At 47.1% G+C, this 27,725-nt stretch overlaps 1 protein-coding gene across 4 annotated transcripts in view; it reads left to right on the top strand.

Moving 5' to 3' along the window:
• Positions 1-27,725, top strand: part of TRMT1 (tRNA methyltransferase 1) — a 127,250-nt gene that overhangs the window by 21,666 nt on the left and 77,859 nt on the right. Inside the window, exon 1 of one of the 4 annotated variants that reach the window (XM_078685300.1) lies at positions 26,092-26,206. The exons of 1 other annotated variant lie outside the window; for it this stretch is intronic. The gene's annotated coding sequence lies outside the window, so the exon portion shown is untranslated. Of the gene's footprint in view, positions 1-26,091; positions 26,279-27,725 lie in introns of those variants that run through there. 2 more of the 4 variants (XM_078685303.1, XM_078685301.1) reach the window with 2 other exon arrangements.

Raw genomic sequence — 27,725 nt, 5'->3', positions numbered from 1 at the left:
GCTCGCAAGCTCGATGCGCATGCGCATCGACAGGCGAGACCTAAAAACAACAGTTGATGGACAGAATGCAGAACAATGTCATACATTCACCCCACTACAGAGATCTGGGCCTAAATCCATCATTTTTTTGCACTCCACACCACCCCAGTTCAGACATGGCCATATGCAAATCAGCCTTGACCCTGTGCCTCATGGGAACAGTCCAGCCCGAACTGCCAAGCCATGTCTTCCCTGGACCGGAATCAAGCATCCTAGGACCGGTTTCTGGCTATCAGCTGTCATCAGCCAAGATAGCTTGACTCCAGTGGTGTGGAGAGCAAGGTACTCACGTCTGAGCATACCCGTCCCACTCGGGGTGACAAATGCAAAAACAACAGTTGATGGACAGAATTCAGAACAATGTCATACTTTCACCCCAGTACAGAGATCTGGGCCTAAATCCATCGTTTTTTTGCACTCCACACCACCCCAGTTCAGACATGGCCATATGCAAATCAGCCTTGACCCTGTGCCTCATGGGAACAGTCCAGCCCGAAGTGCCAAGCCATGTCTTCCCTGGACCGGTATCAAGCATCCTAGGACCGGTTTCTGGCTATCAGCCGTCATCAGCCAGGATAGCTTGACTCCAGTGGTGTGGAGAGCACGGGACTCACGTCTAAGCAGACCAGTCCCACTCGGGGTGATAAATGCAAAACTAACAGTTGATGGACAGAATGCAGAACAATGTCATACATTCACCCCAGTACAGAGATCTGGGCCAAAATCCATCGTTTTTTTGCACTCCACACCACCCCAGTTCAGACATGGCCATATGCAAATCAGCCTTGACCCTGTGCCTCATGGGAACAGTCCAGCCCGAACTGCCAAGCCATGTCTTTCCTGGACCGGAATCAAGCATCCTAGGACCGGTTTCTGGCTATCAGCCGTCTTCAGCCAGGATAGCTTGACTCCAGTGGCGTGGAGAGCACAGGACTCACGTCTGAGCATGCCCGTCCCACTCGGGTGACAAATGCAAAAACTCGGGTGGTGTGGTGAGCAAAAAAACGATGGATTTAGGTCCAGATCTCTGTACTGGGGTGAATATATGGCATTGTTCTGCCTCTGAGCGCTCTAAGCACATTCCCCTCTAACAATTCCAACCTGTCATGATATATCTGAACTCCCAAGCACAGGAGGCATCTGGTTTCCCATCGCACTTCTGCCACTCTCAGCAAATCCCCTCTGCTATTGTCTGTCGGGAATAGACAAGACTTGGACCAGTTAACTCTGAAGCCAGACACCTCCCCTAAAGCATACAGTAGAGCTTTTGCACCCTCCAGTGCTCGCTTCGTATCCACCAGAAACATGAGAAAATCATCCTCATACAATGCAATATGGTGGGTCTGGTCTCTTATTTGTTGGCCCCGATAATATTCTCCAGTGCAAGCCTTCACTGCCAAAGGTTCCATAGCCAATGCAAATAGGAGCGGGGACAACGGGCATCCCTGCCTCGTGCCCTGACTCACTTCGCAATGCTTCAGAGATCACCCCACCCGTCCTAACTCATGCCGTGGGGGACTAATACAACAACGCCGTCCATGCGATAAGCGCGTCTCCTAGCCCGAAGCCCGCCATAACATGGAACAGATATGGCCACAATAAGCTATCAAATGATTTTTCTATATCAACGGCAAACACTGCGGCAACATCTTTCACATAAATGTCTGATTTAAGCACCTGTAACAAGCGCTGGATATTTAAGGCCGTATTTCGAGCCGGGATATAGCCAGCTTGGTCACGATGGATTAAGGTTGGCATGTGCGATAGTAGTCGAGTGGCCAAGATACGACTTAGTATCTTATAATCTGTGTTAAGCGTGGAGAGCGAGCGATATGCTGCTCTATCCTACACTGGCTTTCCTAGCTTAAGTAGCGGAATAATAGCCGCTTCCCTCGTGGAAGTCGGGAGGCGGCCCAGGCTTCGGGCCTCGTTATATAATGCCACTAAGTGCAGGGCTAGGATTTCAGAATAGGTAAGATAAAATTCAATCGGGAGGCCATCTGATCCCGGAGTCTTGTTCCGTGCCATGTGTTTAATTGCCACTCGCACCTCTCTCACTTCAATATCTCCTCCCAGTATCTCCACCTGCTCATCGTTCAAGCACGGGAGCTGCAGTTCACGCATAAACTCGACTAAGTCCCCTTCCGTAGTGGGCGTCTTACTCCTGTATAGTTCCCTGTAGAACTCATAGAACAACCTGTTAATGCCCTCTTGGGTAAAACAGGCTTCCCCCGATTCTCCCTGGTCTCCAATATCGGCGTCCCTCTCCAGGGTGGGCTAGCTAACCATACCAATAGGTCTCCCGATTTGTCCCCCTCCACATGGGTACGGGCAAGAAAAGCTTTATAGTCAAAGCAGCGCAAACGCTCTACCTGTCCTGCTACCCCCTCCTTCGCTTCCAGCAGCACTGCTTGTTTGTCAGACCTCCGAGGCCGGTCCCTTTCTACCTCTCGCAGCCGTCGTTCCGCTTCGGTCACTTCTTCCAACAGAACCTTTCTCACCCTTTCTGTCTCAGCAATACAGCGGCCGCGGAACACCGGCCTTAAAGGCATCCCATTCCACCAAGGGTATGGACGCAGTTCCTCCGTTATCCCCACAATATTGCATGATGGCTCCTCCCACAGCCTCACGGTAGACCTGGTCCTCCAATGCCTTAGGGTGTAAGCGCCAGGTCGGTATCTTAGCCCGGACTCGCGACCACTGCAACCGAAGCAAGACAGGGCTATGGTCAGAAAGTGTCCTAGCCAAATGTTCACTCCCCTGCACTCCCGCATGCCAATCTGATGTACATAATAACGCATTTAAACGTACATGAAGGTCATGCAGAGCAGGGAAATATGAGTAATCACGCTCCTCCGGGTGCTGAGCCCTCCAAGTGTCCACTAATCCCCACCTTTGTTGCCAATCACGCCTTGCCTCTGCAATCTTGTGTGTGGGGGTAATGGAAAGCGGGGGGTGTGATCGATCCAATGAAACCTCTGAAATGCAGTTAATGTCCCCTCCCATTAAAACCGAACCAGTGAGATAGGGAGCCAGTCTCCCAGACAAATGCGATAGATACGGCGGCTGTTCGTGTTAGGTGCATAAATGCTCCCTAGTGTTATATCTCGCCCATCCAGTTTCCAAAGGACCATAACATACCGCCCTTCTGGGTCTATAAACTGTACCCTACATAGAAAGGGCACTGATCCAAATTAATACCCCTTGAGGAAAAGCAGAGTAGGTTGTGTAAAACAATTAGCCTCGCCACCTTCACTGCAATGCCGCACCCACCTGCGCCTGTAGGTGTGTTTCCTGTAGGAACGCTATGTGCACTCCCCTCCGCCCCAGATAGCATGCAACTTCTGATGGTGCCACAAAGAGTGCATATCCCGCACATTCCATGATAAACACTTCAAGTTATTGGTCGATCCCATCCCCGCCATGTAAAACAATCAGTACTAAAAGCAAGTGCGACGACATGCCTGGCCCTATCTCCTCCTACAACTAAAGAACATCCCCAACTGCCCCACCCAAGGACAGCTACTCTGAAACTAGTATCCATCCAAACCCCACAAAAGAAACACACATTCCTCTGCCACTACAGAGGAGGTGGGGCATGCAACTGGCTTGGATCCCTGTCCTCCATGCACATCAGCCCCCTCTCAAAGAATGCATCCCCAGCCCAGTCCCAGAAACCCGTTATGATCAAGAAACAAACAAGGCTTTACTGATCATTCACGACAGTTCATCGTCTCATCCAATGTAGCCATCCGCCGTCTGCGGTGTCAAATCTGGCATACGACCCCCGCTACCCATGGAGGTGCCCGAGTCATTGCCCGCTGAGTTCCCGGTTGTGCCCGCTTCTTCAGTCGACCCCCCCAGCTCGCTCTTGCGCCAGTACCACCACTGCCTGCAGGGCTTCCGCTCTCTCCCTCGCCGTCTGTGAATCAGTAGGCTTCTTCTGGGTCCTTTTTCTCGGACCTCTTGCGTTCCCGGGCCCTGTTCCCTCTGGGTTCTCACCTCTCGGTTCCTCCCTTCTGTAGGTCTCCAACCAGTCCTAGGCCTCACCCGGAGAGTCCATGTAATGCGTGGTTCCATCAAGGATTATGTGCAGCTGCGCTGGGAACATCAAAGAGTACTGAATACCCTCCTCTCGAAGCGCCTTTTTCACTGCCAGATAGGAGGTCTGTTTGCGTTGCACCTCCAGCTTATAGTCGGGAAAAAACGAGACCTTAGCATTGTCCACTGCAAAGGCCCCCCCCCCCCATTCGCGCTCTCTGTAGGAGCAAATATCGGTCACGGAAATGCAGGAGGTGGGCCACCACAGGCCGCGGCTGCCTTCCAGGAGCCAGTGGCTTAACCGGTACTCTGTGCACTCTCTCAAGGGTATAAAAGGCCGTGAGACCCTCCGGGGCTACGACTGTCCGAAACCAGCTCTCCAGGAAGGCCACCATAACGTCTCCTTCCGCCCCCTCAGGCAAACCCACCACCCGGACATTATTCCTGTGATTGCGCCCTTCTGCATTCTCAGCCCTGTGTTCAAGCACATTCACTCTGTCCGTCAAAGCCTTCAGCTGTTGCGTCGGCACCATTTCTGCGATAGTGGTTTCATTCTTCTTTACCTTCTCTGACAATTTCCTGTGTTCATCTCGTAGTAGTGAACACAAAACCACTGGGTCTGGGCTCCCACAGGCATTGCTTGCCACACTTGAATAAAGAACAAAACAGTTGCAAATGCCACTAATTTTTCAAAATAAGCATCAGTTACATAAACATACAATTGAAACAATATGTTTGAGAGAAATGAATTCCATTTGTTTTAATCTTTATGCATTTTCATTTGAACACTTCTATTTCAAAATAATATTTCAATGAATTGATACAAATATTAAAAACCTGGAGTGCACAACAATTATCGTATACAGTGATAACAAACTTGTTCAATATTTACAGTGTAATACAACTTGCTCACCATTCGTTCTTCACTCATACACCACTCAATCCACTACAAACAAGACAAACTCACGACAAAACATGAATGATTCGAAAAAAATTAACTGGATTCACTCTCCAGTAACAAAAAGCCAAATATTTTTAGTAATCTTTACAATCTTTCCTAGTTAATGGTTGGATTACAAGTTTTTTAGGCTATTAACAAGGTCTACGCGTTTCGAACTACCATTCTTGCGTAGTTCTCTTCAGGACCAATCCGTAATGAAAAAACACAAAAATCTATTGTGGGGGGGAACTTGAATAGACACTACACTGCCCTTTCCCGAAACTCAAGTATCCTCACCTACCTTGCGCTCGACGATACAAGCTGGAAGGCTAGTGATCCCAATCTAAAAAACACCATGAAAAGCCAAAATCAGACATGAATTACACTGACTCTCGCATGCTGGCAAGCAACCATACATTCACCACCCTCACTTACTTGGGGTCGGTAGGTGCGCTCGTAGGCTGACCTGACTCGCCTGTCTGGGGGGAGAGAGAGAGTGTGTCGTCTCAGTCAGCCAGTTTAATAATGATATTAGGTTGCACTTAGAGCGGGGTGGTGGACGCGCTGTTACCTGGTCAAGACGAGGCAGGCGTCTTCTGTGTGAAAGCGGTTCTTTTTTTCTTATTTCTCTCATCCGTTTCAATTTCCGTTCTGCCAAGACAAAACGCGGAGGGGGCATGAATAAACTTGATCAGTTGCTGAGATCAGGCACAAACTCGCTCAATCGTGACCACAGGATCCCAGTCACTTACTTCGCAATTCGTGGCTCAGTCGCGTTGTGAAAACAGCCGGCGTCTGGACGCTGCCAGGGTTTGCAGGCGCTTCCTGGTTCAGTTAGGATTCTGGGTAATGTAGTCCCAGGCAATCCCGCGAGGCCAATTGGTCAAACTTTATTCAACCGGGCTTGCACGAACGTGGACAATGGCCGGTATCCAGGGGTTGGCCCTGTGTTGCAAAATGCCAAGCACATAAATGTGGAAACGGAGCTTTTTGTGGCACACCGGGTCGTGCGGTGATTCTTTAAACAGCTTTTCGGGTAGACCGGGGGCACCATTGTGATGTTTAAACGTGCGCTATGAATGAAGCAGCTGTCAAGGCTGTATCTGGGCTGAGTCGAACGGAGTTGTTGGGGTGGCAGCGGGTTGAGTTTGTACGGTTTGCATGGGGGCTTTCACCAGCCACCTCCTGAACCTGGATCAGTCAAAGTGTAAGGAATCAAATGTTGGCCTGATGAGGGAAACTTGGGTTTGCGAAGCTGGCATATGGGGTAGCACAGGCGCAGTCCTGCTAGTCTGGCAGTCCAGATTTGGGAAGTTGCCGTGGCTTGTGAATCGCGGCAGTTCATGCAGGGAACACGTAAGCGCGGCTGGCATGTGGGGTGGCACAGACCCCGTCCTAATTGTGGTACAGTCCACGTTTCCAAAATGGAGGTTGACCAGACTTATAATTTGAAAATTTCCGACAATTCATTCAATCCCGCGAATGCAGTGTTGAACTTTAAAATAAGCATAGCCTCTCTTTTGACCAGTTTAGCCTCCAAATCCCCTCCTCTGTTGTCGTTCTCCACTTTGGAAATAACTGTCCATGTTAGTTCGCTTTCGTGGTGGTTCTTTTCCTTCCAGTGGTTGACCAAGGGGGCATTAGCAACACTGTTCTTAATTCTTGATTTGTGTTGTTGAATTCTTACGCGCACCTCTTGATTGGTTTTGCCGATATACAAGAGGTCGCATGGGCACAAAATGCCATACACGACAAATCTTGTTTTGCAATTCGAAAATGTTTCGTGTTTCCAATTGATTGAACCGTGGGTGAATATTTTGCCTTCTTTCGTCGACTCACAGCATGAGCAATTGCCGCACTTATGGTGGCCTTGGATTGGAGGCAGACGTAGCATATCTCTCAAGTCAGGATTTTTGGTTGTCGGTAATGCTGCTCTTACCAGGTGGTTAGAAATGCTATGATTTTTCTTAAATGCAAATAAGGGTTCCTTTTGCAACATTTGGTCTAGATCTTTGACCAGATGCCAATTCTGTTTCACGGCTTTCTTTAAACTGTTTGAATTTGGGCAGAAGGTTGATACAAATACCATCCTATCTGTATTCTTTTTTGGTCTTCTTTCCAGTAGACATTCTCTTGGTGTCCACCATGCTCTCTTGCAAGATTTCTTGAGAAGTTTTTTGGGGTAACCGCGTTGTTTTAAATTGTTGGTCAAAGTCTCCGCATGCCTAAGATATTCTTGCTTTTCTGTACAATTGCGGCGAATATGGAGGTACTGCCCGTAGGGCAAATTTTCTTTGAGGCTGCGTGGGTGGTTGCTTCCAAAGTGTAATGCTTTGTTCCGGTCTGTAGGCTTTTTATATAGTGTTGTTACCAAGTCACCCATGGAGGGATATACTTCCACATCCAGAAATCTCATTTTATCACATGAGTAATCCAAACTGAAGTGGATCATTGGCACTCTATTGTTGAGCCATTGGTGGAAATTTTTTAAAATCTCTTCTGGTCCAGTCCATACGAAGAACACGTCATCGATAAAACGATGCCAATTAGTTATCCATTGAGAGAACGGATTGTTTGTATAGACAAATGCATCCTCATACTTTGCCATGAATAGAATAGCTAATTCTGGAGCAAAGGGGCATCCCATCGCCACCCCTCCTGTTTGGAAGAAAAATTGCCCGTTGAAGTTAAAGTAGTTTTTTTTTAGAGCGAAATCCGCGAGTTTTTTAATGAACGATGTTGGCACTTTGTGCGGTCGTTCGCGTGTCTCTAGGTACACTTCAAGGACATTGAGCCCTTCTTCTTGCGGTATTCTGGTATACAAGGACGTTATGTCCATGGTTACCATTAAGTCCCTGGTTTTGTCGAATTGGATGGTAGTTAATTTGTTCAAAAAATCTGTGGTATCTTGTAAATAAGATTTAACATGTTGAACAAATGGTTTTAAGAAAAAGTCCACGAATTTGGAGATCGGTTCTAATAGCGATCCACAGCCTGAAACTATTGGACGTCCGGGAGGTGCTGAGGCATCCTTGTGTATTTTTGGTAATACATATAAAATGGGTGTCCTTGGATGTTTTGTTCTCAGAAATTCCAATTCTTTTTTGCCTAGGAATCCTTGTGCTGCACTTTCGTCTAAAAACGCAAATAATTCGTTTTTGAGGTCAGATGTGGGATCTTTTGGGATTTTCCGATAGCATGTTGTGTCCTCCAATTGTCTTGTCACCTCTTTGATGTATAGTTCTTTATCCCAAAGGACTATCGACCCGCCTTTATCTGCCTGTTTAATAATGACAGATGTATCTGCTTTCAAATTGATAAGGGCGATGCGTTCAGCTTTTGAGATGTTATATTTGATCCATTTTTTATTGTTTTCCATTTGGGTAATGGCTGATAACATAGTGCGTTCGAATGTTATCAATTCCTTGGGGACTTTGTTGGTTGGAGGGCAAAAGGTGGATTTCTGTCGTAGGCCCGTTGTTTCCGTTGGCATTTGATACGTATTCTCTGCAAAGAACAATTTCAACCTTAATTTCCTACAAAATTCAATTGTTTCAGTTTTTAATTTGATGAAGTCCGTATGTTTGGAAGGAACAAATGTTAATCCTTTCCGTAAAATGGATTCCTCATCCTTCGTTAGAATCTTGTCGGATAAATTAAATATGGGGGACGGCATTAGTTTTTGTAGTTTTGCCTCCTCGTTGACATTTCCCATGGTTGAGGGGTGTTCCTTGTTTTGCCTCGTTGTTTCGTCTGGCCTCTGCCTAAAAAAGATGGGCCCTGATGTTGTTGCTGGAATCCTTGGTGTTGTTGTTGTTGGTGGCCACCCCTTCTGTTGTAATTGTTTTGATGTGTGGAATTTTCACCTTCGCTCGAACTGCCTGATGACGAGGTGTCCGAGAAAGTTATAAATTTATTATAGGATCTCCCTTGGTATTGTGTCAGATGTCTTTTTGAATCCGGTCTTGAATAGAAGTCGGCTTGGAGAAAAGGATAAACTTTTTCCAAATTAAAGTTAAGTTTGTCTTTTTCGAATTGTGATGTTTTTTGATTAACGGTGTAATCTTTAAATTCACTAATGTCTTTCTGGACTTTGTCAAGTAAAGTTTTGGCATCCGTGATCAATTGATTGGTTGAAATTGCAGATTCCAGAGCTTGAATTTCTTCTAGTTGTGTTTTAGACAATCTTTGTGCCGTCTCTATGGTCAATACCATGAGATCTCTGCTACATTTAGTCTTGATGTAACTGTAGCCTTTTTTGTATATGGGGTCTTCGGTGAATATTACTGGGATGTTTTTAACTTGTAGTCCACCAGGGATAGTCCCACCTTTTAAATGTTGCAAAAGAAAATGACCGTGTAGGTCTGTGCGAATTTGCTTCTTCTTGAGTCTGGTCAGTTTGTCTATTTCGTTTTGGTTCTGCGCCGAGACGCTTAGTGATGCGGACACGAATAACGGGGGGGGGCAGCTAATAAGTTTCTTATGTGCTCTTCGCTGTACGCAAAGGCTTCATTTTCAGACATGCTATAACAACCTTGACTCAATTTTTACCACCAGGTCACAAACACACAACACTAATGAAGCCACTAAGTAGTACCTCTCTGTCTACCACTTGTGGATCAAAAAGAGCTCGCTGGCTCACAATCCTGACTCAGCTAGTTGAACTGGGAAAAGGACCACACAGACTGTTGTCTGCAATTAGCAATGAACACAAAACCACTGGGTCTGGGCTCCCACAGGCATTGCTTGCCACACTTGAATAAAGAACAAAACAGTTGCAAATGCCACTAATTTTTCAAAATAAGCATCAGTTACATAAACATACAATTGAAACAATATGTTTGAGAGAAATGAATTCCATTTGTTTTAATCTTTATGCATTTTCATTTGAACACTTCTATTTCAAAATAATATTTCAATGAATTGATACAAATATTAAAAACCTGGAGTGCACAACAATTATCGTATACAGTGATAACAAACTTGTTCAATATTTACAGTGTAATACAACTTGCTCACCATTCGTTCTTCACTCATACACCACTCAATCCACTACAAACAAGACAAACTCACGACAAAACATGAATGATTCGAAAAAAATTAACTGGATTCACTCTCCAGTAACAAAAAGCCAAATATTTTTAGTAATCTTTACAATCTTTCCTAGTTAATGGTTGGATTACAAGTTTTTTAGGCTATTAACAAGGTCTACGCGTTTCGAACTACCATTCTTGCGTAGTTCTCTTCAGGACCAATCTGTAATGAAAAAACACAAAAATCTATTGTGGGGGGGAACTTGAATAGACACTACACTGCCCTTTCCCGAAACTCAAGTATCCTCACCTACCTTGCGCTCGACGATACAAGCTGGAAGGCTAGTGATCCCAATCTAAAAAACACCATGAAAAGCCAAAATCAGACATGAATTACACTGACTCTCGCATGCTGGCAAGCAACCATACATTCACCACCCTCACTTACTTGGGGTCGGTAGGTGCGCTCGTAGGCTGACCTGACTCGCCTGTCTGGGGGGAGAGAGAGAGTGTGTCACGATTGAGCGAGTTTGTGCCTGATCTCAGCAACTGATCAAGTTTATTCATGCCCCCTCCGCGTTTTGTCTTGGCAGAACGGAAATTGAAACGGATGAGAGAAATAAGAAAAAAAGAACCGCTTTCACACAGAAGACGCCTGCCTCGTCTTGACCAGGTAACAGCGCGTCCACAACCCCGCTCTAAGTGCAACCTAATATCATTATTAAACTGGCTGACTGAGACGACACACTCTCTCTCTCCCCCCAGACAGGCGAGTCAGGTCAGCCTACGAGCGCACCTACCGACCCCAAGTAAGTGAGGGTGGTGAATGTATGGTTGCTTGCCAGCATGCGAGAGTCAGTGTAATTCATGTCTGATTTTGGCTTTTCATGGTGTTTTTTAGATTGGGATCACTAGCCTTCCAGCTTGTATCGTCGAGCGCAAGGTAGGTGAGGATACTTGAGTTTCGGGAAAGGGCAGTGTAGTGTCTATTCAAGTTCCCCCCCACAATAGATTTTTGTTTTTTCATTACAGATTGGTCCTGAAGAGAACTACGCAAGAATGGTAGTTCGAAACGCGTAGACCTTGTTAATAGCCTAAAAAACTTGTAATCCAACCATTAACTAGGAAAGATTGTAAAGATTACTAAAAATATTTGGCTTTTTGTTACTGGAGAGTGAATCCAGTTAATTTTTTTCGAATCATTCATGTTTTGTCGTGAGTTTGTCTTGTTTGTAGTGGATTGAGTGGTGTATGAGTGAAGAACGAATGGTGAGCAAGTTGTATTACACTGTAAATATTGAACAAGTTTGTTATCACTGTATACGATAATTGTTGTGCACTCCAGGTTTTTAATATTTGTATCAATTCATTGAAATATTATTTTGAAATAGAAGTGTTCAAATGAAAATGCATAAAGATTAAAACAAATGGAATTCATTTCTCTCAAACATATTGTTTCAATTGTATGTTTATGTAACTGATGCTTATTTTGAAAAATTAGTGGCATTTGCAACTGTTTTGTTCTTTATACATCTCGTAGTAGGCCAAGCCCCACTGCCACCGTGCTGATGTCTTGGTGGAGCGTCGCCTTTGTGTCCGCTATTGCCTCAAGTATTTGCTGAAATTGCGCTTGCATCCGCTCATCCGAGGGCGGCTGGGACTGAGATGTGGGCTCATCATCCTGCTCCAGGGGTGCAGCAGCCCCCCGGCCCCTGGGTTTGCCCATGCTTGTCGTAATCCGCTTTGTTCTCAAACTCGATCACTGGCGCAGTCCAGCCTCCGATCCCCAAGCGACAGCCCCAGCAGATGGCGCCACATCCCCAAAGGTCAGTGTCCATGCCCACTGTTAGGGATGATCACCCACAGGCCTTTGCCCTTCGAATAACCTAGGGCAAGGGATCCCCCTAACCGTTCTTCACCCCTCGTGATCGTGCAACAGTCTATCTCCAGGTCAAGGGGGGGTCACCCGCAACAATGTACCTCAATCAGAAGCCCACTCTCCAGCCATTACCAGGGGGTCTCCAGGCCATGAGACACTAATCTGTGCAGCCACTTCTCGGGGCGCTCCAAGGCCTCTCCGATAAAGCTTTCTATGTACAGTCTCTAGGCCTCTGCTCCAGGTGCACAACTCTGCAGGTTACCTCTTCCCCCCCGTAGCTCGGCCTCACATCTGCTCTCCCACTTGAGGTCACCCCGTCGAGCCAGTCAGTCATAGGACCCAGCGCAGCTGGCATCAGCCTGACCAGCTACCCCTCTCAGCGCTCCAGGATTAGTGCAGCTTGGTCATCCGAAGATCTCCCTCAATCCCACCATGCCGGCAGTGCCCTGATCATCGCCACCTTACTCCTGCACTCGTCTGCTGCGCCGCTGTGGGCTCACCTCTCTTAGCGGCCTGCCCCTGACTCACTGCTCAATCCGGGGAGCTTCCGGCAGTCCCGAGTCTCCAATGGGTCCGCCGATATATAGATCAGGCCCACATTGTCTTGACGCAGGTCCAGTTCAGCATCGACCCCCCGCTCAAGCTTGCGCCTGCAGACTGACACCACAAGACGCCGCCACAGGTGGCTCCACAGCCATCCCGAGGCCCGGATCAATACCTGTGGAGAGCAATATGCCACTTCAGCGGTACGGCAATTCTGCAGGTGCCGTCACTGTGTGCAGGTGCACGTCGTCAGGGCAGGGCCCCCTCGTGCTACCGCCAAGTTCCTGGTGATTCTTCGGTCGCCGCTCTCTTCTGGGGGCCCCACCGCAGGTCCCGGCTCCCGGCGGCCCTGCAACTGCACCATGTCATTTGTCACCCCGAGTGGGATGGGTATGCTCAGACGTGAGTCCCATGCTCTCCACACCACTGGAGTCAAGCTATCCTGGCTGAAGACGGCTGATAGCCAGAAACCGGTCCTAGGATGCTTGATTCCTGTCCAGGAAAGACATGGCTTGGCAGTTCGGGGTGGACTGTTCCCATGAGGCACAGGGTCAAGGCTGATTTGCATATGGCCATGTCTGAACTGGGGTGGTGTGGAGTGCAAAAAAACGATGGATTTAGGCCCAGATCTCTGTACTGGGGTGAATGTATGACATTGTTCTGCATTCTGCCCATCAACTGTTGTTTTGCATGAGCTTTCTACTTGACATTAAAGTATTTTAAAACACTGCAATTTCAAAATAGTCACACCCCACCTGACCATCCTCGTTTTAACAAATGTAGCATTGCACAATGTTAAAAAATATTACCACTCTGTGACTGCAAGCGTAATATATGTGTAACATACTGAACCTGTTTATCTGCTGCCATGAGGTTAGGGGAGATTTTTACAACAGCCCTGCAGGTGTTGTCATACACTTAAGATCCATCAGCCTGACCATCCACGCGTGTTCCCATCACACGTTGGCCCTACAGAGACACACAGGCTCTGCAGTGCCTGTGGTTTTAGCCGAGAGCACAAGTCTTAATTCATCCATGTTGGTAAGTGTTCCGTGGTCGCTCAATCTGGAGCTCACTGGGGTTGCTTAATGAACTCTCTCAGTAATTTCCACCGTAGAAGAAGGCTGGACTGCCCCCATCAAACAGCTTTTGGCACTGATTGGGGATGTGTGCCTCTTGACTCCATGTACACTACTTAGTCAGCACCACTCGGGACCCCCAGGTGATCTGTCAGGGAAATATACTGGAGCAAGAAGTGTGGACTAACCTGACTCACTGCCACCCTTAGCCCCAGACACAGACCGCCATTAGTAGAAGTTACCATGATCGTTCCAGCCTGTGTAGGCTCCATGGGGCTGGCACAAATTACAGATGCCCAGTATGACACCTGTAACTTGCTACTTCACTGCAGGTGCAGAGGCCTAGGCCTGTCCCTGACAATGCAAGGTCCAGGGCCCCTTATATGACCGAGGGATGCACCAAGAATGTCCTCATAGTAGGTAGTGGACCGCTGCCATGCCCATGGTGTATCACATAAAGCAGTAGAGGAAGCGTACCAAGTTTTTAAATCTATTGTCTGACCAGACCTTTTCTTCTGTCAGTAAGAGTGCAGTCTACTTAACCCTCACATAAAGGTCTGCTGCAAAGTGAAACCCAGAACCTTGTGATGACAACCGGTGTGCATGTTGAGTGCACGCACGTGCAGTGTGTGTGCTTCTCATATATAGTAGTAGGACACTGCGTTATGTGAGTCTAAGATGGCCAGTGGGATCAATTCTGGATGCCCATTATTTAATGTAGAATGCGGACAGCTTTCCCTTACAGTGAAGTATATTCCCTATTTTTCGCTGTTTAAGGATGGAGACCCACCCACTGACATAAGGAGGATGGAGATGGGGCTTTGTTTAGAAATTTCATAAGGTCTTTCTTAGCAAAGGATGTCTGATTAGTTCTCCATGGTGAATAGGGAATATGGGAGAGTAGTGTGACTTAAGTTTCTGTTTCTCAAGGTAGGGACATTTTTCAGCCAGGCCCGGCCTTTTCTTAGTCTCAGAATACTGCTTTGGGAAGGCTGATGACAGCCAAATACACATAACTCACACTTTATTGTACCCATTTTTGGATGCTCCTGCTTCAAGCCAACCCAATTGCACCCTAAAAGGCGAGTAATTACTGTATCAAAACTGTTTCTGAGAGCAGCCTTAAAATAACCTGTGAAAGAGAACTCAAAACATTTCTGAACCCTAGGACAGTTCATCCACATCCCAGAATGCACGAATGTGTATAACACTGGGATCCAAACCACTCTACTTGGTTCAAGTCCCAAGTTCTTCTTGCCTATGGAAGGAAGTGCTCCTCATAATATTCGAAGAGCAGCCGTGCACCCACGGTTTGTACATGCCTGACAGCCAGTCTCCCAGAGATGAGGAGACAATCATCCGCTAAAGTCAACTATTTCTACTGGAAGAACTGAGGGACTGCCTACGGATCCCAGATGGCTGCTTGCCAGCTAAGAGATGGACGGAGAGTGTCTTGTATTGCAGGAGGCGAAATTATCCACAAAGGGAAGCCCAGTGTGTCCATCGCATAAGAAGCACCCAGAGAAAGCTCGTGACCCAAAAGAGCAAACCTGGAGTGACCTGTGCTTTGAGGACTCCCCCCTGTTTCTATGTGCAGTTCATGACAGAGCTGTGCCAAACTGTACCAGAGCGCCCATATCTTGTATCACCCAACAGCCTGCTGCGTACTCGAGAGACTGGTGCTTCCACTGAAGGCGAGGTGAGGAAAAAACTGCCCCACCAAAGCGGAGGGCCCTAATTGGTCCAGAGGTCACAGCTGCCCTAAAGGCACCACCATGAGGTGTTCAGCTTAGAGGCTGCAACTGCCACTGCTGAGAGCCTTGTCTGGAGTCATTGCTGCGAAGGCTAGAAGTGACACCCAGTTCTGCCTCATAGAGTCTATCCTGCAAACCTTGCCTTGAATGAGATAGCTGCTGCAGTTCCCGAGAAAGATGAGTCATCACCATGAAGGCAGGGGCCAACTTATATCCGAGGCTCAGGCTGAACTGCCACAAACAGCAAGCAGGTAAACACCAGCGCTTAGCATGCAGATGGACACAAGAAACTGAGGAGCGTGGCCACTGTGCAGTGTGCGCTTCAGACCATTTGCTAAAAGGAAGGAAAAAGACACTGATATAAGTTGTTCCTGCACTAGTAGTAAAATGAGTCTCCAGCACGAGCCTAATTCCTACCTAAGCCAATAGCGTAACATGAGACAGTAATTGTGGGACCCCGACCATAACAGGAGGGAGAATCGTAACTGAGAAAGAGGCAGGTGTAAGTGCTCCACTGTTAAAATACAACTTATGACAACCTTATCTAAAGTACTTTTTACTCCATAAAACATAAGCACTAGCTAGATATTCTTATTGTATCTGTTGGTTTGTTATTCAGTTCTAAGCTCTTGCCTCCACACTACCTCTTAGAAGTCTGCTTGCTCACCCTCACTACTCTGACAGTCAAATGTGGAAATGATCGTACTTAGCCCAGTTTGCAAAGCAAAAGTGGAATTTGACCCCTGGCCACCAATGGCAATGACCTCAACCACTATGGTTGTGGCCTATTAGCCCCTGCCTGCTATGTGGCCCCCAAATGAGATCTCATAGTGCTGCTCAAAGAGTGACACATAAACATGCCATAACAGTAAAATGTAATATATAAACAATTTGAAAAGTTGGCAACCATGGTATATTATCTTTAGGACACCCAGGACAGAACACAGCCCCCCCAATCTCAGCTTGCACTCCTGATCACACTCTGCCACAGACTGACATTGACTCTTAACTAATCTGACTGGACCTGGTCAATACTTCAGGTCAGTTAAGGGAACTTCTCCTCCTCACCACATCCAGGCACATGAGCAGCAGCAGCTAGAGGGCCTACCTCTGGTACATAAACAGAATATCCAGCCTCATTAAGGTGCCCATAAAATGTCCTAACGAGGATGTGCTCCGACGGCTATACAACAGACTTTGGAAATGGGAAACCAAGGTTCGAGCCTCAGGGTCACGTCCATATCCTGTGATTCTGGGCAAATCACTTAATCTCCCTGTGCCTAGCAAAAAAATGGGTGTGTACTTGTGTAACGTAACCGGTGCTCATGTAAAGCGCTCCAATACCTTAAGCTCGAGTTTATGCTATATAAATCTGCAACAACAAAAAAAGAGCTGCTGCACCCCATACGTCAGACATCAAGCGGGCCTGAGCACCACAAATGAGGGCGCACTGCAAACGGCAACCAGCAAGCACTGCCCGGCCAACTCCAAGCCACGGACCGCCTTTCAGCAATGAACAGACGCATCTGTCAAATATCTGCCAAGTTTCTCTGGTCCATGTACGATGAGCAGCTCCCGTACAGTTTTTTTCCCCTTTGAATTCTGAGATTTGCAGCCTAGGTTTTAGAATGGTATAATCGAGACTATACAGCACAGAATTTTAAAAAAAATGAACTGGAACAGGTAGTCATGCATGCAGGGCTTTAAGTGGGATGAAAAAACTGGGGGACTCTCAAAGGGGCGTGGCCAATGTAATTAAAGGCGTGACTTAAAAACACATAAGCTAAATATATGTGCTTAGCATAGTGTGCCGCACGACTCGTATTTTGCTGTTTCTGTCATTGCATCCAGATATATGATACAAGTAACATCATACCTACAACAAGTCAGGACGTTTGGTTTGGTCAGTGGTTATTAGTTGCAGAAGATAAATAAGAAGCAACTATGGCTTGTATATAATATTGAAAAAGCTTCCACTTAAAGTCCTGGTGACACCATGACAATGTTGCTGCTCCTGAGTTTCAAAGAGAGAAGGGAAATCCAGAGAGAAAATAACAGTCAAAGGATTTCCCTCCCCCTACAACGCTCACCTGTCGTAACTTCTCCACTAGTGAGAAGTGAGCAGTGTGAGCACGCGCACATGGATGTGCCTGCTGTCACTGCAGTCCAAAAAAAAACCAAGCATTGGCATAGCCAATAGGTCTCGCTTTTGTGACCTTATAAGCCTGAGTCAGTGCACTGAGGTTTGAACATGTCAGCTGCAGGTGTCTAAAAATACCTGCAGCAGGCTAACTAAGCTCTCTTCTGTATAATACATCTAGATACATTTGGAGACCAGGTATGCTTTGTAGTGGGCTGTAATTAAGAAAGGTACACTCATGGGTTGCAGAGCTTGGCTGCCATAGCTACTCATGTCTACCTACAGCACAACAGAAAATGGCCTAGTCATAATCTTTTTCTGCAGACTATCACACCGCAATGAATGTGTAAATAAATGAAAACATGTTCATTGAGATTTGCTAACAGTAAAGGCAGAGGTTAGCCCCGATGAAGGAGCCCTTGTAATATTATTACTACCATGATGAATAGGTTTTGTGAATTAGAAGAAGAACTTACAGCCCCTTCACTTCGCAGGGAATAATTTTGAAAGTGACTGGTGGGGTCGACGACTGAAAATGATCTACAAACCCTAGCATTTGTTTTAAACCAGGAGTAGTGTGTTTTTCTAGTAGCATGTTGACAATAACCTACTGATATTTTTTTAATCTAAGCCCAGTCTGAGACTAACCCCGGCATAGGCGGCCTGTTAGAGGCGATACCCAGAAATCATGCTGTTTCAAAGGCCTTCAGAGGTAAGGCTACCCCCGACAGCCACGCAGGAGTAAAATCAACCCAGGCAGCGATATGCGTCTTTAGGGACACAGGGACGAGCTTCCACCAGGTGCTGCTTTTTATGGCCTGACTTATAAACCATGGCTTGTGTTCCCTTCTCATATGAGGTTTCCATTGGCGACCACCAAGCAGCTCCAGCAACATCCCTTGGACTGCTCACTGTGAGCATGGTAAGGTTTAGGGGCAAGAAACGGTTCTTAGTGTAAAAATATTCTTACAAACCCAGTAAACGGCTGTTAACCTTTACTGTTCTACACATGCAGCATTGTACTCATAACATGCAGCTATAGACTCTCCTTGCCTTATATTACATAAAATACGACAACTCAACTCAATCATGTCTTTACGAATAAATGCCCCACCAGAAACTATAGTGCCACGAGGCGAACTATACCAAACTACGGCATAAAATAATACAGCATGCAACCCTAACATATGTAGAATATTAATGTTCTAAGGTAATTTACAACCTTAGCGTGATTGGCAGAGAAAACATCCCAAAGCCCCTGCCCTTCCTGCACTGACACGATGAAGTTCGCATGGAGTCTTCTCTTTTGATGTAAAGCCCTCGCTGCTGCATATGTGTCGCCTGCGCTATCCTCGGTCGACCTGTGGTGTCCCGTGTGAAGAAGATAGGACAAGGTATGCCGCGCACGTGCTACCTCACAGCCGCAATGGCAGGAGCTTTCATGGAGGCACCGCTCGCACGCAAGTCACCCACAGCAGCTAGCGAGCCCCTTCTGCAGAAGCCTGTCCTAGAAATGCTTTGTAGCTTTCTTAAAATATTATATACAGCCTGTAAATAAGGTCTGTGAACCTAATTGAAGGTTGCTGTTTCTGAATTAGTCAGCCCTCACAAGGCTCTCGGCCTACATGCTAATACATACATTGATTGTCCACTTTACCACCAGACAAGAAAGATTAGAGCAATAAACACGGGGCATTAGCTCAGCTCGAGAAACACACCATCCGTTACGCACACACCGGACTGCCAAGAGCTGCTAACCTAACGCTTCAGAAAGGCACACACACAAAAACACAAGTCCAGCCCATGACATCATGGGAACAGGATAGAGCGAAAAAAGAGCCGGAGGAGAAAAGGGCAAACAATTTTAAGGTTCATTTTGATTTCTGTGCGCCTAATAAAGTAAACCCTGTGTTAGACCTGGCACCATTGGCGTGGGTCTCCCTTCCATTTTTGCTGTTGCCTCATGTGTTTTTGCTGGTATTAGATGCTTTGGGCACTGTTCCACTGCTATCCAGTGCCACAGTGCAACTGCTCCCTATTATAAATTGATGTATTAATCAGTGGTTCCATGTTTGGCTATTTTGGTTTACTTGTCAGACCCTAGTCTAGTGCACTGAGTGTGCCAGGGCGTGTAATCCAAATGCTGCTGGTGGGCTTGCAGCACTGGTTGAGCCACCCACAGAAGCAGCCCTGTAAAATGTGTCTAAGGTCTGCCATTGCAGAGCCTGTGTGCAGTCTGGTACTGTCATCCTGACTGGGTAAGTGCACCCTCTTCCCAGTCCCTAAACCTTCCCTTTTCTTCATATCAGTCACCCCTATGGTAGGCCCAAGGGCAGGGTGCATTATACGTATAAGGTAGGACACGCCCTGATGTGTGTGGCATGTCGTAATAGTGAATTACAGCCATTTTCGATTTTCACTATTTCAAGGCTACCTGTTCTCCATAGGCCAGAATGGGCTGTTAGAGTTATTACATTTTATAATCCTAACTGACTCAGAGAACATGTTAGAAATTCGAGTTTAGTATGCCTGAACTCAGAAAAATAAAATACACCTTTTAGTAAAGTTTTTTTTAATATTCTGTGTTTGCAAATACCACTTTTAGAAAGTAGGTATTTGCTTGTCTAACCATTCAAACCTGCCTCTGCTAGTTTGTGTGTTCCTATGTCTGGTTTTGAGAGTGACAGGGCTGGGGAATTCCAGGAGACAGGCTGAGTCACCCAGTGGTGAATAGAGAGATCTGCATCCAGATGGGAGGGAGGAGTGCACCTGAACTTTGAATAGGGCTGTGCCTGCCTTCCACAATGCTGGCTCCACCCCCTTGGGAGCAGCTGATGTCTCTGCCCTGCACACTGAAAGAAGAGAAGGAGTCCTGTCAACAAAGTGCTCCAGGGCTGTACTGGCCTTCCACTATGCTGGCTCCACCTCCTGTGGGGCGTCTGATGTGCATGCCCTACACTGTGAAAGGAAAGGAGAAGTCTGGTAAACAGAGTGCTTCAGAACTGGTTTGGACTGGGCAAAGGCCCCTCTCCCCTCAGAGAACAAAGGATTTATGGGTATAAATATTGGGACCCTGATCCCATGGAATTAGATCACTTTGGACTACAAGAAGAAAACTTTACTGAGGAGAGGAACCTGAAGAAACTGAGGAGAGACTATTCCCAAGCTGAAGTGCTGCTTGGGGAATTGGCCTGCAGTGGTTGCCTTACTGCCAAAGGAAGAAGAAAGGAATTTTGTGTACTTTGCTTTCAACTTGTGAAGGATCTCCAAGGGCTTGGAAAAGAGCTTGCCTACTGCTGAAGTCTCAGGGACAACAGACTTCACCCCTCAGCTCCCCAGAGTTCTTTTGGAAGTGCCTTCTGCAGTTTTGGGCCTTCTGAGGAACTGCGTATCGCAAGGAGCTGGAAGCGCGACTCAACTAAGAGGAAGCGTGTCGCCGTCGTTGCTGCTGCCGTCGCAACTCCGAAGAAGGAGGGTGTAGGAAGGTGGCTACCTGACTATGGTTACCCCAGATTTTTTGCCTTGTGTTTAGCTGGTTTTTGACTTAGTTTACCTGGTTCCCTGCTAATCAGGGCCCCAGGCCATCTGCTCTCTCTGTAAAATGGATTCCATGTACCCTAGGTACATACCACAATTGGAAATGGACTCCTTGTCAGCCCCTGTACCATGCACTATAGGTGCCCAGGGCATAGGTGCCACCAAGGCCTACCAGGGGCTGCAGCATATCTTTTGCCACCCCTGGCTGGTTCTTAAATTGACACAACTGGCTGATCACTCAGCTGGGGTAAGGTGGTGTAATCACCCCTTGCTTAGATATAGTATACCTATAGCTAAACCTATATCTGGACACATATAAACCTGTGAGCCACTCCTATGGAAGGCCTTATCAATCCTGGAGGCAGAGTGCGTGGTTTAATGTGAGATGGAGCTCTAGCATGAGCTGGGCCTGTCTGCAGCCGTCAGGAACAAATCCCTAAGCTGTTTCAGGATAATGCCATACCATATACTCTTAAGTGCATTATAATCCTCGCGGTTATATAGCAACTTTGGTTTGGCTTTATCAAAACATGTCGTGTAAGGTGTCATACGATTTGGAATACTATCCCCTCGCCAGTTCTGGCGACGGGGATAGCATTCCACCCCTCTAGAGGGGTAAGACATGTTACTTTACTTAAATGCGGTTAATTTCTAAAAGGACCTTGGATCCACAAAATGGATGCCTCTGCCACAGACACAAGTCTGACCCCCTGAAGCTGACCGAAACTCAGCCAAAGGGGCCTGGACAAAGGGTTTCCTGTCGCAGGGAGGTGTTACACCCCCCCCAGACAGGAGATAGTGGATTGTAGCAGGGAGGTTTGAAAGAAACCAGACACTGCATGTGGAGCACAAGGCTGCCCCTTGCATAATCCGGCCAAACCGGTTCTGGGGCACTCCAGCCCTCGTGCCAGGGCGGCCTGGATCAAAGGAAGGGGGTGTATCCACCCACTTCCTGGGTCCCACCCATAGGAGGGGACCTAGCAGGTAATCCAGCCCCCTAAATTAGTATAAGACTGGGAGCAGTGCCAAAGCACTTCAGATTATCCTGATGAAACATAAGAAACGAAACTCTGGACCCTTCGACATCCTACTCAACGTAGAAGACTGAAGAATCTCCCTTGTGGTTAAGGAGTGACCACCCTGTGCAAACAGGCACCATCCAGCCCTCGACGTCTGCTTTGTTGCAGTTCCCGCCGGAACTCGAGCGACAGAGATCGACGAGATCAAGCTTGCCTGCCTTCTAACAGCCCGATCCACAGTCCCTGCAGAGCTGAGACCCGTGGAGGCGACCGGAAGCGTGGGGCACGCCATCTTGGAAAGACCACGAGACGCTGACCGTGCAGCCCACGAGTGACCCTCGAAGCTGTACACCGGGGTTTGAGAAGCCCCAACCCTGAGCCACTCTTGCACCGAAGTTCAGCCCTCCACACTCGACGAGTGCTGCGTGGGGCCCTTCTGCTTCTTTTGGCGCAACGCGTTGGCCCGGTCCCTTGCCAGCCGGCTTGTGGCCCCTGTGCCGACGAAACTTAAAATACGACTTGCGATTCTGGTTGCTCCAGATTTGCACCAGCTCCCCTGAAAAGGAGCCCCCACTCTGACCCTCCTGGTCCGAGTGAGAAGCAATCTTCCGGTTCCGCGTGGATTGCTTTTGCCAAGTGTTGTTTGCGCAATCTTGAAGCCGACAGCGCTGAAGGCGAGAGCCTGCGTGGGACAGATCGTGACCTGCTCCTGGACTTCGTAGATGCCCCAGAGCCCACGTGACAGCGGAGAGAAGCTCCTCGACAAACACCTGATTGCGCCCGACATTGCCTGGTTCCGTCCTGGTTCCACCCTGGTCACTGCTGAGTGACCTAGACTCTGTCCCCTCTGCTTTCAGGTACTTTTCGACTTCGATCCACCCTTGGATCACACCGGACACTTCTCCTTCACAGCGCCTGCAGCCTCTTCAGCTTAAAGCACCAAGAATCAGCGTGACGAAACCCGACACTACTTCGACCCTGTGCACCCGCTTCCTGTGGGTGAGGTAACATTGCAACGCCGGTGTTCCCACACTGGTACACACCTCTAGGGTCTGTGTCTTAAGTTTTGTCCCTCTAGGTTCAGCGGAAGTGTCCTTAACTTCTATTTGTGTAACTTTTACGCACCATTGACTAACATTGGTGCATGCGAGCGCTTTCAGCTGCTGCACCCGAATCCCGCTGGCTTTTCCCGACTTCAGCATTTCTTGTCCCGACTGCTCCCAGCGATTCCCTAGGCCCTAGGCCTAACCACTGTTCGATTGGTATCTCTTATACCACTTGTTTAGTATATGGTCTGAGTGGCCCCTCGCCCTCATCCATATTTGTGCAACTTTGTATGTTATACTGTGCTTTTGATTTAACGCTTGTGCCCCTTTATTCATAAAGAGTACTGGGGATTATTGTGAGTAATAAATACATATATTTTTATAATATATACTTGTGTGGTGTCCTTTCATTTGATATTACAGGATTGTGATTGGTAAAACAGCTTGCTTAACACGACCTCTTGAGTTAAGCCTTTAAGGCTGCTTAGTCTATGCTACCCTTAAGATAGCTTGTCTATAAGGTTGACTTACAACCTGACACCATAAGGGGATATTTGGACTGATACAAGGTGGTTCCAGAATTGGAAACTTCATGTACCAGGCCAACTTCTCACAGAGGGTGTCGCCGCTGGAGCTGTCACACTGCACCACATCAGGAGAAGAATCTCGCAACGAGGTCGGAGCCTGTCGCCGTCGCTGTGCCTGCCGTCGCAACTCCGAAGCCGGAGAGTGTCGCTGCTGGAACTGTCGCATTGCTCCGCATCGACCAAGAGCACCTCGCATCCCCGAGAAGCGCGCCGCCGTCGGAGCTGCTGCCGTCGCATCGTAAGAGTGTCGCCGCTGCAGTCCACGCATGGAACCGAGAGTTTCTCGCATCCCCGAGAAGCGTGCTGCATCTGGAAGATCTTCACATCTTTATTTCTTTGCACCTGACTTTGCCGAATTTCCCATCGCTGCGACATTGCTTGTCGTGGAAGCGCAACGCAACTTAAGGTACATTGACGCAGAGTGTCGCATCTAAGAACTGAACTAAGCTTAATCTACCATCTTAATGTAATCATAGTGTGTATTTTTGTTGTTTATGGTCTTGTGGTAACTCTATATAAAGTTTACTTCTTTTTTATATAAAACCTGTGTGGTGTCCATTTGTAGTGTTGTCACTGGGTTACTGTATGTGGTCACAACTGCTTAACTTACAACGCCTCTGAAATAAGCCTTGACTACTCGTGCAACATCAACCTAGAGGGTGAACAGGGGTTATTTTAGGTGTGTAATCCCCTTTTCCTGACTAGAGGAGAGGGTCCCTGTTTGTCACAAGTACCTACCTGTGCCAACCAGAGACCCCCAAATCTAACACCCTGGCTAAGGTATCAACTGAGCTACCTCGAGTGGCCCTTGCCAGCTATCGGATTATTCAGAAGTGCCAGAAAGGGGAGTGAAAAACGACAACAAGGCGGATTGTGTGTCAATGAATTCTTGAAACATGTCTCGTTACAAATTTCAGTCAATCATATCTGTTTGATTTGACAGGTTCCCAGTGAGTAGAAAGGAACAAAAAGGGGGTGATTTTTTTTTCTGTCTTGTGAGGCTGGGGACAAAAAGATTACACCATGCATATCTGCTCATAATATGATCTTTGTATAATCCGAGGGTCTGCACTTTGCCTTCTGAACAACTGCACAACAGGTGCAAATTAAAAAGAAAATGGCGGCAGTGCCGGGGGCACAGAATCCGATGACCTGGTTTAAATACTAATTAACGGGGGAAACAAAACCTTTTCAAGAGGTGTGACCACAAGGGCTTAGGCAAGTTCGGGCTGGGTAATGCCCGCAGAACTACAAAAAAAGCAGATATTGCAGCCTGCCTACCTGAGCTGTGTGGTCCATATATACGCAGGGCACAAGTCGTAAAAAAAGAAGTGGGGGGACGCTGTCACCGGAAGTGACGTCACGACAGGAAGTGACGTCACGAAAGGTGCCGAGCTCCTCGTCCCAGAGAGGCCAAAGAGTGAAGTCCAGCTGTTTGGCAGGGGGGATGGCATCCCCACGGTAAAATAAGTGGGGGGACGGCGTTCACCCACGTAGTATCCTGACTTGTGCCCTGGATATACGTCCCTTACTGGCCACAGAGGTTTAACCATTTCTTAGCAACAAGGAGAAGATTCTTTACAAATGCCCCAAGCGCGGAGACAAGGTGGGGGTGGCTGCAACAAAGGCTCCTGAGGCCTGGGATGCTATCAGCCCACCTCCTAAAAGTGACCTCTCAGTGCAAGTGAGAGAGGTGGGAGAGTGCGGCCGAAAGCAGGGACTTTCCTTTGCGGGAGCGAGCTCGATAATTGCTGCCATATGGTGCGGCTCGCTCCCGCAAGGGAATCGCGAAATGTACATGCGTTGCATTCAAAGCAATGCAATGCATGCACGTTTTTGTCAGCAAAGCTGAAGGGATGGCTAAAGGTCTTTTCCTAAGTAGCACATGCGCGCTGTCTAGGCGAGACCTAAAATGGGACCGCCTTTACCTGGGCACAAAACAAAGCCTGATAGAGACCCATTTCAAGCCCCCCTTAAACAACTGCCGGTGCTCAGCACCGGTAAGACTTGGTCCACTTGAAGCCCTGCATGCATGGCAAGACTGCATCCAACGTATCCCATGGCAGTTCTCCGATCATCACCCTGCCCCTATCCGGAGCCTTACTCCGAACTGTCACTGTGTGGCCGAAGGACAGCACCACTTCTCCTACTCCAATTCGGGAGTGGGACTGGCAACCGTAGAACCTACCTAGGCCCCAACGGACAGTCGCAGACCTCCTACGTTTGATGATCGTATGTCAGACGTTCCTAAGAAGTATTTCGACGTTGTTTATTTACCACAAAAGCACATGCTGAATCCACAGCCAATGAGAATGTCGGAAATCTGTGCTTGCTGCCTCCATCCAATGAAAGCGTTAGAATTCTGTGCAGCGCTCTAGTGTTGGCTGAGCTACCCGCCGACCCGCCTATCGTGGCTTTCTTTACATATTCCGAGTTCAACCTAGTCCCGTTCAAATCCAATCATATATTCAGCACTGGAATTGGTTGGTATGCGACCCGGACGTACTGAAATGACTGACGAATGGTCTCAATTTCTGCGAACTTAAGACTGCTTTTATGGACGGTTAGTGTAAGTAACCGGCATGTGGTTTCCTTCGGTTTATTTGCATTTTTTCACAACTTTTCTGCTAAAATGGAGCTGGTAAGCAGTACTATCTCGAGTACAGCTGAAGAAGATTAATAAGGCTTATTGTTACACATGCAAAAAGACATTCCCTCTTCAGTTTGCATGGATAACCGGGGTATACAGTGGGACACGAGGGCAGAGGGTTTAACGCCTGGTCATGGGTATTGAGCGCTATATAAATGCAATTTCAGTAAAATGATTCAAACTTAAACGGCAGTCAGGTAAAACCACCACCGCCATAAGCGGTAAAATCAATGGGGAAACGGAAAAAAAGCAGACCAGACTCTGGGCACAGAGAGATGAGCAAATTCATTTTGTATATTTATTTTCCCGTCCTATTCATTCAAGATGCAAATGTTGATATTTTACAGATTGCCCAACCCTCTATATTGTGCCAATCTCAGGGTAACTTACACATGGGCTACCCTGCACGAGTTCTGGTGATCCTGTTCTTCCTCTTTTTCTGTTTTTTTGGAATACAGTGTTGGTGTTGAGCTTCTCTATGAATCTTTATGATTTTCCCAGTGCTGTTTTTAGGCTGAGCATGCCAGACAGTGCAGGCTCTTAATGCGAAATACCTATTATGGACTTACATAGAGCTTCCAGGAGCTTATTATACCCACCCAGGTATTGAATTTGGCAATCTCATTTGCTTGCTTCTTATTGTCCCATCATATGTATTTTCCTCCCTGGATCATTGTTTCATTGCCATCTCTCTGGCTGGCTGCTACCCTTTCACTGTTCACTTTTAGGGGACTACTTTGTAGTTCGAAACCTATCAGACAGCTGCTGTCTGGTTGCTAAAATACTTCTTGGTGACTTTCTGAAAGTCTACCTATGCATGCAACCCATTGCTCGCCATTGTTTTTGTGGTTTGTAACTCACATTTTCTTGCTATTTGCTGGATGTATTGTTTTTTGGGCTGTCCAGCATGTCTTTGACCCTTCTGTGGAGCATATCCTGTTTACTGCATTCTTCCATGAGTGCACGCTTGCTGTAAACAGCCATTTATATTTTAATCTTATCAGATTTGTTGTGCGTTCAAAGACCAAGATAAATTGTCCAGCTCTGTCTTCCGAGGGAGCTTGGCATTTACTTTTCTTTCTCTGACTTCAAAGTAAGAGGATTTATCTGATAGTTTGGTGCTGTGAAAGGAAAGGCTTTATTTTCTAGAACATAAGAACATTTAAATTACTTTAAATGAACGGTGCAAATATTTCAGAATATATCACAACTAGGAAAGCATAAATGAAGTACATTTTTTCGTAATTTTGAAGTGTGCTGGAAACAAATTTCCATACATTATTACGTCTGTGCTGTATAGTTTATCAGTAAAACTGTATATCTATGCAAATGTAATGGGCATTTCAAATGAAAATGTGTTGTCCGTAATAGCAGTGCACTAACACACCATGCATACTCCGCTCTATGCCGCTTCTCTCTCTGATACTCTACTCCACTT

This window comes from Lissotriton helveticus, chromosome 1_1 (assembly GCF_964261635.1).
Source record: "Lissotriton helveticus chromosome 1_1, aLisHel1.1, whole genome shotgun sequence".
NCBI lineage: Eukaryota > Metazoa > Chordata > Amphibia > Caudata > Salamandridae > Lissotriton > Lissotriton helveticus.
The sequence above is the reverse complement of the archived record's forward strand: the minus strand, read 5'-3'. Positions and strand labels throughout refer to the sequence as shown.